This window comes from Patella vulgata, chromosome 4 (genome assembly GCF_932274485.2).
Source record: "Patella vulgata chromosome 4, xgPatVulg1.2, whole genome shotgun sequence".
Taxonomy (NCBI): domain Eukaryota; kingdom Metazoa; phylum Mollusca; class Gastropoda; family Patellidae; genus Patella; species Patella vulgata.
Window position 1 is genome coordinate 82737380 of NC_065882.2, and position 16199 is coordinate 82753578.

The following is a 16199-nucleotide window of genomic DNA, read 5'->3' on the forward strand; positions in this document are numbered from 1 at the left end:
GGCAATTCCTGTCAATATTATTGATTCAATATATTGATTCAATATCTTGGGTCAATAATATTGACGGAATTATTGAACGTGTATGTGCCCTTTTAGAATAATGATCATGATGACTAGATTTAATGACAAAATGTTCATTTGTAGTTTAAGGCCTCGGTTCATAAGTGAGTCGTATCCATTTCACGGCCCAACTATAGGTTTATGAACACATAAAATAATTACTAAGAGAAGGTAAATACAAGTTTTGGTATGCCTACTAAATTTAAGACAGGACCAACCCTGTATAGCAATAGCTGTCGAATTGTAAACAAGTTTTTTTTTTGGGTCAGATGGGAGCTGCTTATATACTGTATGTATGTAGTGTAACAATTTTATGACGTTAGTATCGTCATGCTTGAATAGATCTTCGTCTCATCTCAAGTCTTCATGAACCAGGAAAATGAACCGGGTAGCTCTAACCACGGGTATTGGTTGTGGCCTTAGGTCTCTATTGAGTGACGCTAATAACTGTGATATCATCCTGCTTCAATGGATCTTTGACTGTAGCAATTTTATTGGTTCCCACAAACAATCCCGGATTTTCCTGGTATAGGAAAAACATCCCGGATTGGGCGTGTCTCTCTAATCAACCATAGTATAAATATGAGGACAATCTTAACAGTTTTATTCTTTTCTCTTTTCATCTCGATAAATACGCTGAGGTAAGTAAGAATTTGTCCAATTTAATACTGTAATAGATTTAATTAGAGCGTCGAGGTATGTAACAATTTATCCAATTTAATACTAATAGATTTCAATAGAGCGGTGAACATTTTAACACCAGAATGTTACGTATTCGTGTTCTTAGCTATAATTGACAGCTATCGTGTACTATACAGGACATGCGTACACTTTATCAAATTGGATTACACCTCTAATCATTAACTTGATAGAGAATAATATTGTCGTTCAGTAATTCTATTCAATGAAATGAAAACTGGATTAGTCGCAGTAGCATTATGTTTCACCAGTCCTTGCAGTCAAATGCGGTTTAACGTCCGACTGTTCTGGGCTAATGAAAACGGGGATACACCATACAGTGTGTTATGAGGGACATTTGACCCGGGCAGCGCTGCTATCGAATGCCAACTGCCAAGGGATATTTTACGTGCACGCCAATATGTACACATGACTTCAGGGTTTCGTCCCATTCGAATGACTATACGTTGTTTCTTGCCAGGCCGTATGTCCTGCATTACTGTCAAGATTGGACCATGCCGAAAAATTCCGATTAACTTTCTCGTCCAACGCAGGCATCGAACACGTGCGTTTTCTCGGTATATACAATGTATTTATTTAATGTCGTGAACCAGTTACATAAAATTATTAAAATTGCCATTAATTTTTGTTAGTAGGAAAAGATCTCTCTTTGAAATTAGTTTGTATATAAACCATTTTTGTTACAGCTTCAACAGTCCAATCCAAAAATGGCTAAAATTGGTGTTGTCTCCCTTATTGTTTTGATAGCTGTGGTATATAATGTTGATGCTTGGCTTCTAAAGAAAGGTTGGAATGAAAAAAAGTAAGTCTAACATCCTGTTTTAAATTTTTAATTTCTAATAATATAACTAGTGATCGTTATTTGTAATTCCCTCCATTCAAAAATATCATCAAATTGAATATATAACATTTAATTAATAACACAAAATCATACCAACGGTAAATAATCTCCTGACTTTTAATCAATATGGTTAAAAAGATTAAAAAGATTCCAATAAAAACATTTTAGCGTATATTGACTTGTTTTGACCATTTATACCCCCCCCCCCCCCCCATAAATGTCGACAAGAATCTTTAATTAATTATAGTTTACAAGCGACTCATATCTGTTATTCCGGATGTTTCTGAATAGATGGAGAAACGCGGGAGGCTTATAGTACCAAAGCTAATTGCAATTTAACATGTCGGATAACCACAGCCATTGTCGATAGGTCTACTATTGGGTTAATGTTTCCTTGGTTGATAACCAATCCTTGTTGTCGTACAAGTATATTTGTTGACAAGAAAATATTTTTTATACGTTTACGTTTCAGTTGTTTCTGTAAGGCTGTTGATAATGACAACTATGCCACAGTTCTTCATGATTTTGGTAAGATCCAGGGATGTAAAGGCTGGGCCGGATGTGGTTGTCGTCGAACAGAAATGATAACTTGTGGAACAGAATGTGAACGTAGAGTGAAAGAATGGACCAAGGATCACTGTCCAACTAATTTAAAAGGAAGAAAGGTTCGAGCCTCCTATACAGCTAGTGTATGTAATAAGGGAGTCGGACATCAGGTGTATGATTGTGGAAATATGTGTCTATGTCCATGTCAAGGTTAAAAACACATTGTAGATATCGTCCGTTGTTTATGGTCAAAATTTCGTCCATTTATAGCAATAATTTGTTTCATTTATGTCCCTTGTTTATGGTCAAAACTAATCTTGGTTTCGTTCATTTATCGCAATAATTTGTTTCATGTATATCCATTTGAAAGTCAAAGTGATGTTCTTATATTTATACAATGTTACGTTTTATGATTAAAAGATTATATTTAAAACAACAGGTGTATATTTATCTTTATGACATCGAAAAATATATTTGAAAAATAGATAAATGTTCAGCCACAAACGGGATGAAATGAAATGGGGTTTAACACCATACAGTGTGGTATGGACTACACATATTTGGAATCCCAACCCCAACTCTGAAGGGTTCTTTTGTGTGTGTGCCAATCTATACCCTGATCCAGCCAACTGCTCCTTGTCATAACCCTCTATCCTACACCATTGGCAAGGAGAAATCATGTCGGAAAATCCGAAGAATTTTCACGGTCAACACTGGTAGCTAATCCGCGACAAACTGAATACAATAGATATGAAGACGCCCCGTTCTTAATTTAATATACCTTGGTTTTTTGCTATGTTGCTATAAGTTTTCTATACAGGAAAGCCGAGTGTTAATGCAGTTATTTATGGGGACGCATTACGGCGAATTTTTGCTCACTAATAATTCCTTCGAAGATCAAAAGTTGTTGTGTGAGACTGTGAAAGGATATCTGACAATTCATAAAAAGAATTGACTGTCACTAGATAAGAGAACATGAAAGAAAAATAGAAAAAGTCCGTGCAATACCATGTTTATATAAGTATAAAATTAATAAACACACGTGAATTTACGGACTGTTTCTATTTCTCGTTATACGCCCACATTTTCATGTGGGCGTATTTTGTCGTCGACCCTGTCCGTCCATCCTTCCGCCCGAACGTCCGTCCGTCCACAATTGTTTGTGAACAGTTTATTTTTATCCGATTTCAATGAAACTTGAAATATAGGTTTATCACCCTAAGATCTCGGTTCCTTTCGATATTGGTATGTATCGGACTGTAACTTCATGGATTATGGCCCCTGATTGTACGAAAAATCACGTTTCTAGCTTGTGAACACTGTAGAGGTCACAATTTTTATCAGATTTGGTTTAAACTTGAAATGTATGCTTATAACCAAAAGATCTCGGTTCCTTTCGATATTCGCGCATATCGGAACGTAACTTCCTGAATTATGGCCCCTGATTGAACGAAAAATCGCGTTTTTAGCTTGTGGATCCTATAAAGGTCATAATTTTTATCCGATTTAAAAAACCGTATTTTTATATCACCGTTACACCCTAAGGACGGCTGAGTTCGAATTTCGTGAAAATCAGTCCAAAACTGACAGACGAAATGGCCGCCCTTCGTTCCCAAATAGCGTAAAAAATTGGTATATCATGGTTGTGGACCCTATAGAGGTCACAATTTTTATCCGATTTTGTTGAAACTTGAAATGTAAGTTTATAACCCAAAGATCTTGGTTCCTTTCGATATTCGCGCATATCGGACCGTCACTTCCTGAATTATGGCCCCTGATTGTCCGAAAAATCGCGTTTTTAGCTTGTGGACCCTATAGAGGTCATAATTTTTATCCGATTTAAAAAAACGTATTATTATATCACCGTTACACCCTAAGGACGGCTGAGTTCGAATTTCGTCAAAATCAGCTCAAAACTGACAGACAAAATGGCCGCACTTCGTTCTCAAGTAGCGTAAAAATATGGTATATCAAGGTTGTTGACCCTATAGAGGTCACAATTTTTATCCAGTTTTGTTTAAAACTTGACATGTAAGTTTATAACCCAAAGATCTTGGTTCCTGTCGATATTCGCGCATATCGGACCGTAACTTCCTGAATTATGGCCCCTGATTGTACGAAAAATCGCATTTTTAGCTTGTGAAGCCTATAGAGGTCATAATTTTTATCCGATTTAAAAAAAACGTAGTAGTATACAACACGTTACACCATAAGGACGGCTGAGTTCGAATTTCGTGAGAATAAGCCCAAAACTGACAGACAAAATGGCCGCACCTCGTTCTCAAATAGCGTAAAAAAAATATGGTATATCAAGGTTGTGGACCCTATAGAGGTCACAATTTTTATCCGATTTTGTTGAAACTTGAAATGTAAGTTTATAACCCAAAGATCTCGGTTCTTTTCGATATTTGCGCATATCGAATTGTAATTTTCTGAATTATGGCCCTTGATTGTAGGAAAAATCACTTTCTTTTTAGCTTGTTCTCTATCCATCTCTCGAAAATGTGGGTGTAACCTGCCTGGCAGCCGCTGGTGTTCTCTTATCTAATGACATTCAATTACTTTTTTGAATTGTCAGATATGCTGTTACAGTCTCATATGACAACTTTTGGTCTTCGAAGGAATTATTAGTGAGCAGAAATTCGCCCATGTATCTGTTATCAATCGTCACTTCAGTCAGTTATATAGAGAGATAACTAGTGTTTTCCTTTTGCGTTCGTCACTTCCGATTGTTCAAGCATTGATTACGTCTCTATTGTAGCAATGATCGATGTGATAAAATAATATTTGGAACGTGTTTAACCAGTTCTATCACATATGTGATAATGACTGGCACCAATATTGCCCTTTAAATTGTTTAATCGTCTCGGGCTTAAACATTGAGTAATATAAAAAGCCATTATTTATACCGGTGTCTATGACATTATCATTAGGTAGGACAATTTGTATATTAGGGAACACTTATGTTGGTAAGGAAACATTGCTAGGCTAGACTTATGGTGTGCAGGGGGGGGGGGTATGTGCATTCTCGAAGGGTCTAATTGTTGGGAGCACTACTGGGTCAAGCGAGGCACATATATGGGGAATGAAAGGCGTGGTACAAGGACAGTGAAGGATGTAGGGTCAAACACAATATATACGTTGATTACTTTATTAGTTATATCAAGGGGTACTCGAAGGAGCGTTTGGTTAGGTCTACGCTAATCGGTGGCACTGTCAAGAGTTGTTAGATGTAAACTGAATCTTGTTTGCAGCAACAATAATCTTTGCAAACATTATACTTTAAAACATAAAATTTATTCAAGAATTTGAAACTAATGCCAACTATCCAAATACATGACCTATGACACATGTACAACAAAAATAAACGTTCTTATAAATCAATCATTTAGTCTTAATATATGTTTGAGTAATTTAGAGTAAAGTGAAAAAAACACAGCTGTTTTAATTCTGACAAAAGTTTCATATTAAAATAGCTAAACCTCAAACTCAGAAACATCCCTTATTCAAAATTACAAACACGAATTAAAATTTAATACTGTTCCATTTCAGTCAATAGCTTACTTTGAAAAACTGGATGCCTAATATCCAATAAGTATTTAAAAAGGCCTGATTCACAAATTGCAAACTAACTATAATAAAATCGTGTGGAATGGATTAACAAGGAACAACGTTTGAACTGTTCACATATTTACCAAACATAACTGATTAAAAAATTATAATAAAATTTCAAACATTGAATAGAAATCACTTAATATACAGTAAAATGTGCTTTTAGACCCACCACCTTCGTCTATGCTAAAGTTCCCAAGAATAGAGCTATATGCCCTTAAATCTAATATCATTTTCAAGTTGGTAGAGGTGGAAGAAACAAGCCAAGAGTGAGCTTGGTGTTCAACCCACACATATTAAGTTAATCAAGGTTTTGGTGCTCAACCGACACATATTAATTAAGTTAATCAAGGTTTTGGTGAAGTGAAACTATACACACAAGTTTCACCAATCTGGCTCAATTAAAATTGATTTTATTATGTACCAAATCATCGACTCAATAAAATTGATTATCTATGCTTAGCCTAAGCATCAAGCTATTCGACTGCTAAACACCTAACATTATAGTCCAATTTAAAACATTGTGTCCATAAAAGCACATACATGTATATTAAAGATGCATTATGTAATAGCTAAATCTGCCTATTCTAGATATTTCTATGGGCATTAAATGTTATATAAATCATTAATTAGACATTTATTAACGTCCCAAGACCGTTATTAACTCTCGATGTTATCGGATGCTCGAGATTCTCAATGGATTTAATAACAATTGGCAGGTAGTGATTTGGTTTTAAAAAAATGATAATCGAGACTCCGCTCTTCTCCAAAAAGCCCTAACGGCGCTAAGTTGATTGTGAATTTTCAAGACATTCACTTTTCATTATCTAGGGGTTTTTTTTAACTATTATAGCGAGGACTGTCAGCTCTTTATCTACCTAGTTTTTAAGAGCTTTTGACGCTTTCAGTCTGTATGTCTTTCTTTCATCAAATAATTTCACGTGTGTTTCTGAAAGGCACTTCAACGCACCGGAAAGTTGTTTGTTTTCTTTTATAAACTTGATTATTTCCTTCTTGCCTGAAAGAAAGAAATAATTTTGATTTATTTAAAGGTCCAGTTGCAACATGCTGTCAATTATTTTTTAGGCAATAATTTTTTCAAAAGAGTGCTTAAAAGTGAAAATTCACTACTTTCACTTATCATTTTCCATAAATACATGTTAACTGCTTAGCCTAGAAAATTCTTGTACTTGCAACCAATTCATATGTCTAATCTTCAATCCAGATAAACAAGAGCTTGATCCATTTTGAATTTTTTAAAAATTTTGATCATAAAACTGTGATGTAGCAGATTGAATTGAACCACTGTCATTGGGGTACGGTTAACCCCTGGTTCAATGTACCCAAGTGCATTATAGTCTTATTTGATAATTTGTAATGTCTTTGAAAATAAAAACAATAGATTTAGAATATCAGCTGATCCAACTCTGTTACAGAAGGCCTATCGTATAGCCTAAAAGGAATTAGGCTAAAACGAACGATCAAAGCCTACCTGATTGCTTGTCAAGTGATTGGATTCATGGATAGGCCTACATACATGTAGCACTAGTTTCCTTTGTGATGCAGGCTTTAAGCTGGAAATAAATAATAAAAACAATACAACTCCAGCTGACTGGTGTTAGATTTATCAAAAGAAAAGTGCCAAAAGTAAACACGACTTTAAAATTGTAGCCTAGATCCAACACACAAACAATGAATAGTGCTGGTCTTAACACCCAACCCTGCGTGACGTCCATATCTGAACTTAAAGTTATTTCAAGTCTAAGTGAGCCCCACTGGCATTAGATCTAGGCCTACCATTCTAGCTAAAATAAATCGCGCATAAGACTAATCCATACTCAATTATACTCATTTGATTTAGTTTATTTACTTAAAATTCTTTCGGTATTCGAAATAATAATAATTTTACTTACCATCCGTTTTCCATCCTGTAGTCGATGGTGCCATTTTCCACAACCAAAAATGAAAACCAAAAGTCCCGAAAGTTCCCGGGTAGAGAGGAGGTTGACACCAAGTTGACACCAAAGCCGTATATAGATAAAGTTGCGACAACTGTGAAGCCAGGAATTTCATATGACGTCATGCTAATATGACGTCAAGTGTAAAATGACGCCAACTTGGGTCCCAAGTAACTCTACCAACTCACTATATATTTATATGCCCTATTATATTGTTAGATGTCCCGACAAACAGGGGTGTGGATAGATATGTCATAGATTCCAGCGAATAAGTGTCTATAGGAGATAAAACATACATTTTTTAAACGAGAAATATAGATGAATATACTATTATTAGTATTATACAACAAAAAGCGCACATAATTGCTATATAGCCTTATTCTATAAGAAATATCAAAATAAAAGATACACTAGATAAAAGCGCTATTAAACATATACTTAACTTGCATTCGCTTTTAAAGGAGCTATAAAATCGCTAATATTTGGGACCTAGAAATTGTCACAAATGGCTCGCACTAACCGCGACATTTGTTTCGGGCATATTTGTTTCATCAGTGACACGTCTGGTGTCATGTTAAGGCAACGACAACAGCCTGATTGGTTGATTTGTTGATTGGAGTTCAGAAAGTGGACCACTTTCAGGTTGCCGTATTGGAAGAAATGAAGGGCGCAATACATGTGAAAAATACATTTTTTGATTTTGGTCAAATTCGGTTTTCGGCTATGGTGGCTGATTGGTATCATGTCGTGATGTCGTGGTGTCGCCCTTCATAAGGCGACAACCCGACACCACGACATCACGACATTATAACCCAACACCACGACAATCCGACATCACGACATTTTTTAACCCGACACTACGACATTTTCACCCGACACCACGACATTAAGAATGTCGTACATTAAGAATGTCGTAATGTCGCGTAAAATGTCGTATTGTCGCGTAAAAATGTCGTGCTGTCGGGTTGTCGAATTCATTTATCAATGTTGAAGCGGCCACGAGATCAAGTCAGCCCTCACTATCTCATCCTTCACTAAGAATACTTACCGTTCACTAACTGCGAATCAAGCTGGCCTCACTACCAAATTACGGGTCTTAATACGAAATTCCTGATATCATATTACATATCACTGAAAAGCGCGTTTACTGCTCTTTTCAAATATATAAATAATTTTCTGGTACATTTGTATTTACTTGCCTTGAGGGGTGATCAAAGACGAATGGTACACAAATCTATTAAATGATGGGAGGGGTTTTCAAAGTAAAAATACGGGCCTTAATACGAAATTCTAGATATTATGTTATATATCCCCGAAAAGCACTTTCATTTTTGTTTTCAAATATGTAAATAATTTTCTGGCACATTTATATTTACTTACCTTGAAAAACTATCAAAGTTGGATAATACTGAACTCTATTAAGTAATTACGTGGGGGGTGGGTATTCAATGTCTAATTACGGGTTCTAATACGAAATTCCAGATATCATGCTACATATCAGTAGAAAGCAAGTTCATGGTTCTTTTCAAATATATAAATAATTTACTGGCACATTTATATTTACTTGCCTTGAAAAGTGAAAAGGGTGTGTGTGTGTGGGGGGGGGGGGGTATTTGAAATAAAAATGCAGGGCTTAAATTCCGTATACCTATACTGAAAAGTAAAGTTAATCCTCTCTTGAAATGTATTTATTATATTTTCGGCGGAATGCATATATACTTTTTTAAATTAAAATTGATACAAGTTTGGTAGCCTTCACTGGTTGAATTAAAGAGAGTGGTGGGGTGGGGCGAGTGTTTAATGTCAAAATACGTGTCTTAATAGGAAATTCCAGTTATTGTGTCATACATCACCGGAAAGTAGGTTTCTATGGCTCTTTGAATCTACTTGTTATTTTCTGACCCCTTTGAATATTTGCGCCCCATCTCCAATGAAAACAATCATGTTGCTCTGATGCTGTTCTCAAACAGAATCAAACCTATATCGTGCCTGAGATTTGTTAGCATGTTTCACACAACCCAACATTGATCAGCACCGGGATTAAGGGTATCATTGATTTTAACGCTTATTGGGAATACGCCACGGAAACTACAATAGAAACGTATTTACAAAAACATTCTAAAGAGTGAAAACTGACATATTTCAAGCTTTACTGTATTTAAAGAAATAATTTAAATCAGCCGACTGAAACCCCGTCTCCGCTATTTGTTCAATCATTCTTTATGTATAGTGCCAGTTTCCACCGAAAATGATATCGCAAACACGTGTTCAATCTATAAAAGCATACATTCCTACAAAATGTTTCTTTAGTCAAGTGAAGCAAAAAAAAAATCAAAAAAAAAATCATAACTATGCGAGGGTGGGGTAGTAAATTCGTGGTAACAAGTCTGAATAGGCTTATGGGACAAAAGAGCAAGTTCACCTTGATGTTGACAAATACGTAAGACGATATGAACACCAACTAAAAAGATATATATTGTGATTCAGCTGTAAGGTGATATATGCGTATTATGCAGCATAGATAATTAAAATCTCTATTCAAGTTAAACCAACTGTATCTATTTATATTTAAGTCTTACGTCGAGCTGAATAAATTTTATGATTTATTGTCATTACAACATCTATTGGTGGCTAACAGTGTGTAACTTAAAACTAAAATTGGATTTTTATTATTGCCAATGATAATATGTACCTTGAATTTTCTACACGAAGTCTATCGCATCCAGGTATTTAAAGCGCATTTACAATATATTCATTTAAGACAAAACTTTGTTATTTCGGGATTGATATATCGCAAAATTCATCTTATTTTAATAACTACATCCAAACTACAGTGTAAACACGGTTTGGAGGCTGTATCTGAACTACGGGGTACATCGAACTACAGAGTACATTATGGTTTAGATACACTATCTAATATCCAACAGGAAAAATGACGATTAATTTCATATCTGCCATTTTGTTGTTGCCATTTTGTATTTTCAAAATTTATCTTCAAATTCGGAGACATCGAAAACCATATAAAAGCCAAAGCAAAAGTCATATCTTACGTATTTATGGTTTTTTTGTTAAATGGCATTATATTACCAAATTCGGCAGCCATTTTAAAAGAAATGCCCGGCACCATATGGAAAATACATTTCTTTAATTGATGTTTGTCAAATTCGATTTTTCCACACAACCACTCTGTGTTTGAGGAATTTAAAAAGTGATCATTTATAATCCCACGAGTAAATAGTAAAACACACTGATTTCGAGATATCGCTCTGAGAAAATTCCCTGATTTTGAGTATGATTTTGTTTGATATATTAATCACTGAACCAAACTGCATTGGTTTCTTTTGCATTTTTTTAGGCTAAAACGTTATCCCTCAACGCCTAATACTGGAAGAAAAAAATAAAACGTTTTGGTATGTAAACCTGTATGACGCCATGACGTCATAGCTTTTATGGCGTCATAATTGGGACCCCAAATGGCGCCTGGAATGAGTTGTCGTAACTTTCCCTATATAGGGCTTTGGTTGTAACAAATCTCAGGCACGACATACTCTTCAAAAAAAGTAGGGGATATTAAAATGCAAATACCTATGCAGGTTGTAATATAATAAATAATCATGGACACTAGACATGCTTTGGGAGTATGTTCACAGATGAAGAACTTATCGCCCCAACAGAACCACTGAGCGGCACATGCGACACGCAATAGCGTCATACACGTGGGTTCATCGTCAAATTTGACTATTGAAGGAAGGGTCGATGAAAACTGCCGCGTGCTGGTTAATCGACCCATCTTTGCTTTCCATGTCGGTTCTTGCATAAGATTTAATGTTTAGCGTATCTTTGCTTTAGTGTATTACGTTTAATTTGATCGGGAGATGTGTTCGTCGACGTCAACGAACAACACTGCAAGAATTAGCCGTCGCACTGCAAGAGGAGTGGGTCAGATTGTCCCAAATCGTGACTGGACGGTTGATTAGGAGCATGCCACGACGAATTGCTGAATGCCTGAGGATTGGTGGAGCAATTACTCATTATTAAGACACAAATCAAAAACGTTCATTTTCACTTTTGACGATGTATCTATTTGCGAGTGTAATGGGACCGTCAGGTAAGCCGCCAATATGAAATGTTTATATTCATGTGTAGGGAATTGGCCTGTTATTAACATACACTGGTTACCTCTAATAAAAACAGCAGTGCATTTCCGAAGTTTTGTATTGTTTCTGAATATCCCCTACTTTTTTTGAAGAGTATATATTTGATACTAGTTGAGCATCAGAACAACATGATTATTTCATTGGAAATGGGGCGCAAATACCCAAAGGTGTCGGACAAACTCTAAAGCAACTGCGTCTCCTTCCTTGGGCCCCTTTAATGTATGTCTACCTGTGGAATAACATGTACATTATTTATATCTGTTAAATTTGTGAGGTTTATATATTAGATTAATATTATTATTTACTCAAAAGACACCAGGAAGTTGCGTAGAGCGATATCTCGTCTCACATGTCACTGATGAAACATATGCTCGAAACACATGTTACGCTAGACACCTTTTATTTAAATAACGCTGATTTTAAGTTACACTGATTTTAAATGTTTTATCTAGTCAGTTTAAAGAAATTTCTATTTTCGAAAAATTGATGATACAATTAATGATCGATGACCGAATCCGGAATGGCTCCACACCAAAAAATCATGGAATTTCAGGCATTTGCAAGGCAAAAAGGTTTTATCTCCCAAATTACTATATAATTTAAATTTTAACTTTTCACTTTACCCGCCTTCACAAAAAATCTGATTTTTAAAAGCGTATGCAAGTTAAATATATTTAATAGCGCTTTTATCTGGTTGATCTTTCATTTTATTTTCTTATGAATTGGACTATATTCTTATAACAATAATGTGCGCTTTTTGTTGTATAATAATAATAATAACAGTTTGTTCAGCTATACTTTTCGTTTAAAAAATGTATATTTTATCTCTTTTTCGCGGAATTCTATGAGATATCCATCTACATCCCTGTCGGGTGCAGTCAACTTCGACACAACAGTATGATAGGACATAAAATAGAAAGTGAGTAGGGAATTGGCCTGTTATTAACATACACTGGTTACCTCTAATAAAAACAGCAGTGCATTTCCGAAGTTTTGTATTGTTTCTGAATATCCCCTACTTTTTTTGAAGAGTATATATTTGATACTAGTTGAGCATCAGAACAACATGATTATTTCATTGGAAATGGGGCGCAAATACCCAAAGGTGTCGGACAAACTCTAAAGCAACTGCGTCTCCTTCCTTGGGCCCCTTTAATGTATGTCTACCTGTGGAATAACATGTACATTATTTATATCTGTTAAATTTGTGAGGTTTATATATTAGATTAATATTATTATTTACTCAAAAGACACCAGGAAGTTGCGTAGAGCGATATCTCGTCTCACATGTCACTGATGAAACATATGCTCGAAACACATGTTACGCTAGACACCTTTTATTTAAATAACGCTGATTTTAAGTTACACTGATTTTAAATGTTTTATCTAGTCAGTTTAAAGAAATTTCTATTTTCGAAAAATTGATGATACAATTAATGATCGATGACCGAATCCGGAATGGCTCCACACCAAAAAATCATGGAATTTCAGGCATTTGCAAGGCAAAAAGGTTTTATCTCCCAAATTACTATATAATTTAAATTTTAACTTTTCACTTTACCCGCCTTCACAAAAAATCTGATTTTTAAAAGCGTATGCAAGTTAAATATATTTAATAGCGCTTTTATCTGGTTGATCTTTCATTTTATTTTCTTATGAATTGGACTATATTCTTATAGCAATAATGTGCGCTTTTTGTTGTATAATAATAATAATAACAGTTTGTTCAGCTATACTTTTCGTTTAAAAAATGTATATTTTATCTCTTTTTCGCGGAATTCTATGAGATATCCATCTACATCCCTGTCGGGTGCAGTCAACTTCGACACAACAGTATGATAGGACATAAAATAGAAAGTGAGTAGGTACAAATACTTGGGACCCAAGATGGCGTCTTTGTAGACTTGATGTCATATTTTCACGACGTCATATGAAATTTCAGGCTTCACAGTAATGTTGTCGCAACTTTATCTATACGGCTTTGGTCCTGTATAGGAAAAGTTACGACAACTCATTTACAGGCGCCATTTTGGGTCCCAACTATGACGCCATACAAACTATGGCTTTACTTAACAAAACGTTTTATATTTTTCTTGGTAGAACGTTTTACGGGCTACAATTTATCCTAAACAAATTGCAAAAGAAATCAATGCAGTTTGGTTCAATGAGAAATATGTCAGACAAAATCATACTCAAAATCGGGTATGGCAAAATGACATGATTAACATAATATAATTTGACGTTCTTCAGGAATTATCGGAGAGCGATATCTCGTAATCGGTGTCTTTCAGTGGTGGAAGGATAAATAATTTCTTTTTAAATTCCTCAAACACAGAGTGGTTATGCAAGCGAAATGTGCTGAAAAATCGAACGTGACACACACCATTTCATTTGGTGGCGCGCATTTCTTTCTAAATGACTGCCAAATTTGATAATATAATACCACTTAAAAAGAAAAAGAAAACAAAACATTAATTTGGTAACAAAGGGGCAGCGATAATCTTCAAAATAAATTTAGAGAATTCTTGGAGGTAGAAATTCAAAGTAGCCGGCAAAATGGTTGAATTTTAATTCATCGTCTTTTTTTTCGGTGGGTATAGCTTGTAATATGTCGTAAATATGGGTTTGGTGGATGTTGGGTTCTATTTAAAATAAAACCAACTCTTTGTGAATGGTCCAGATGGTGTAAATATAAAACGACAGTCAAAATAGAAACCAAAATGGCGATGCCTGGCCTTGTGGATATTGCTTGTAATAAAGTTTTTACGGTTACTGAATTCAATATTGGGTTCAAAACCATGGTGTACCCTTTAGTTAGATGTACCCTGTAGTTCAGATAGAGTCTATAATCCATAATCTACCCTGTCTATAGTCTCTAAAACATGATGTACCCCGTAGTTCAGATAGAGTCTCTAAACCATGTTTACACTGTAGTTAGGATAATTCATAGTCTTGTAAACAGGAGGTCGATCGTCAAATGAATATGAATTGTACGATATGTTCATCGCGAAATGACATAGTTTCTCTTAAATGAATACATTATTAACATGCTTAAAATACCTGGATGCAATAGACTTGATGTAAAAAATTCTGGGTACACACTCAATAGATGTTTTTATGACAATAATTCAATTCATATACCTTAGTCAGCTCGACGTAACACTTAAAAAATATATAGACACAGTTGGTTTAACTTGAATGTAGATATTAATCATCTACATTGCATATACATGTATGTACCTTTCGGTAGAATCATATTATTAAAATATCTTATTTCATAGAGTCGTACGTAGGTTTTCCTTTTAACCTTTGAATTTTCTTGTTTCACTTGACTAAACAAAACATTTTGTAGAAATGTATGCTTTTATAGATTGAACAAAAAGCCGATAAATGTTGAGATGTGTGGAACATGCTCGAGGCAATTTGTAACAAATTTCAGACACACTATATCTTTGATACTGGTTGAGCATCAGAACAACTTCATTCTTTTCATTGGAAATGGGGCGCAAATGCCCAAAGGAGTCGGACAAACTCAAAACTAACTGCGTCCCCTTCACTGGGCCCCTTCAACGTCTGTCTACCTGTGGAATAACATGTGTTTGTGTGTTAAATTTGTGCGGTTTATATATTCGACAAATTAATATTATTATTTACACATAGGCGGGGAGTGATAACGTCTTACCTCAAACAAACAGAAAGTTTCGGGGGGCGATATCTCATATCACATGACATTGATGAAACATATGCCACAAACACATGTCGCGCATAGAGCACAGTGGCGCTAGACACCTTTTATTTAAGTTACACTAAATGTTTTATCCATCAGCCAATTTAAACGCATTTTAATTTTCGAAAGATTGATGATACAATTAATGACACACAATCCGGAATGGCTCCAGGCCATAAAATCATAGAATTTCAGGCGCTTATTTTTCCGGCTAGAAGGCAAAATGGTTTTATCTCCCAAATTATTATTTATATTTATATTTTTATTTTTCACTTTACCCGCCTGCACAAAAAATCTGATTCTTAAAAGCGTATGCAAGTTAAAATATTTAATAGCGCTTTTATCTGATGTATCTTTCATTTCATTTTCTTATTAATTAGGCTATATAACAATAATGTACGCTTTGTGTTGTATAATAACAATAATAGTACTTTTCGTTTAAATAATGTATGTTTTATCTCCTATAGACTCTTTTTCGCGGAATTCTATGACATATCTATCCACATCCCTGTCGGGGCAGGCAACTTTGACACAACAGTATGATAGAACATAAAATAGATAGTGAGTAGGTACAATTACTTGGGACCCAAGATGGCGTC

The 16199-nt window shown here is 35.0% G+C and overlaps 1 protein-coding gene and 1 long non-coding RNA gene across 2 annotated transcripts in view; one reads left to right on the forward strand and one right to left on the reverse strand.

Moving 5' to 3' along the window:
• LOC126818535 (prostaglandin E2 receptor EP4 subtype) overlaps positions 1 to 16199 on the reverse strand; it is a 211376-nt gene that overhangs the window by 62339 nt on the left and 132838 nt on the right. The window lies entirely within an intron of this gene.
• Positions 477 to 2582, forward strand: LOC126818546 (uncharacterized). Its single transcript, XR_007679266.2, has 3 exons — positions 477 to 701; positions 1446 to 1561; positions 2073 to 2582. It is a non-coding gene; the product is annotated as an uncharacterized LOC126818546 (long non-coding RNA).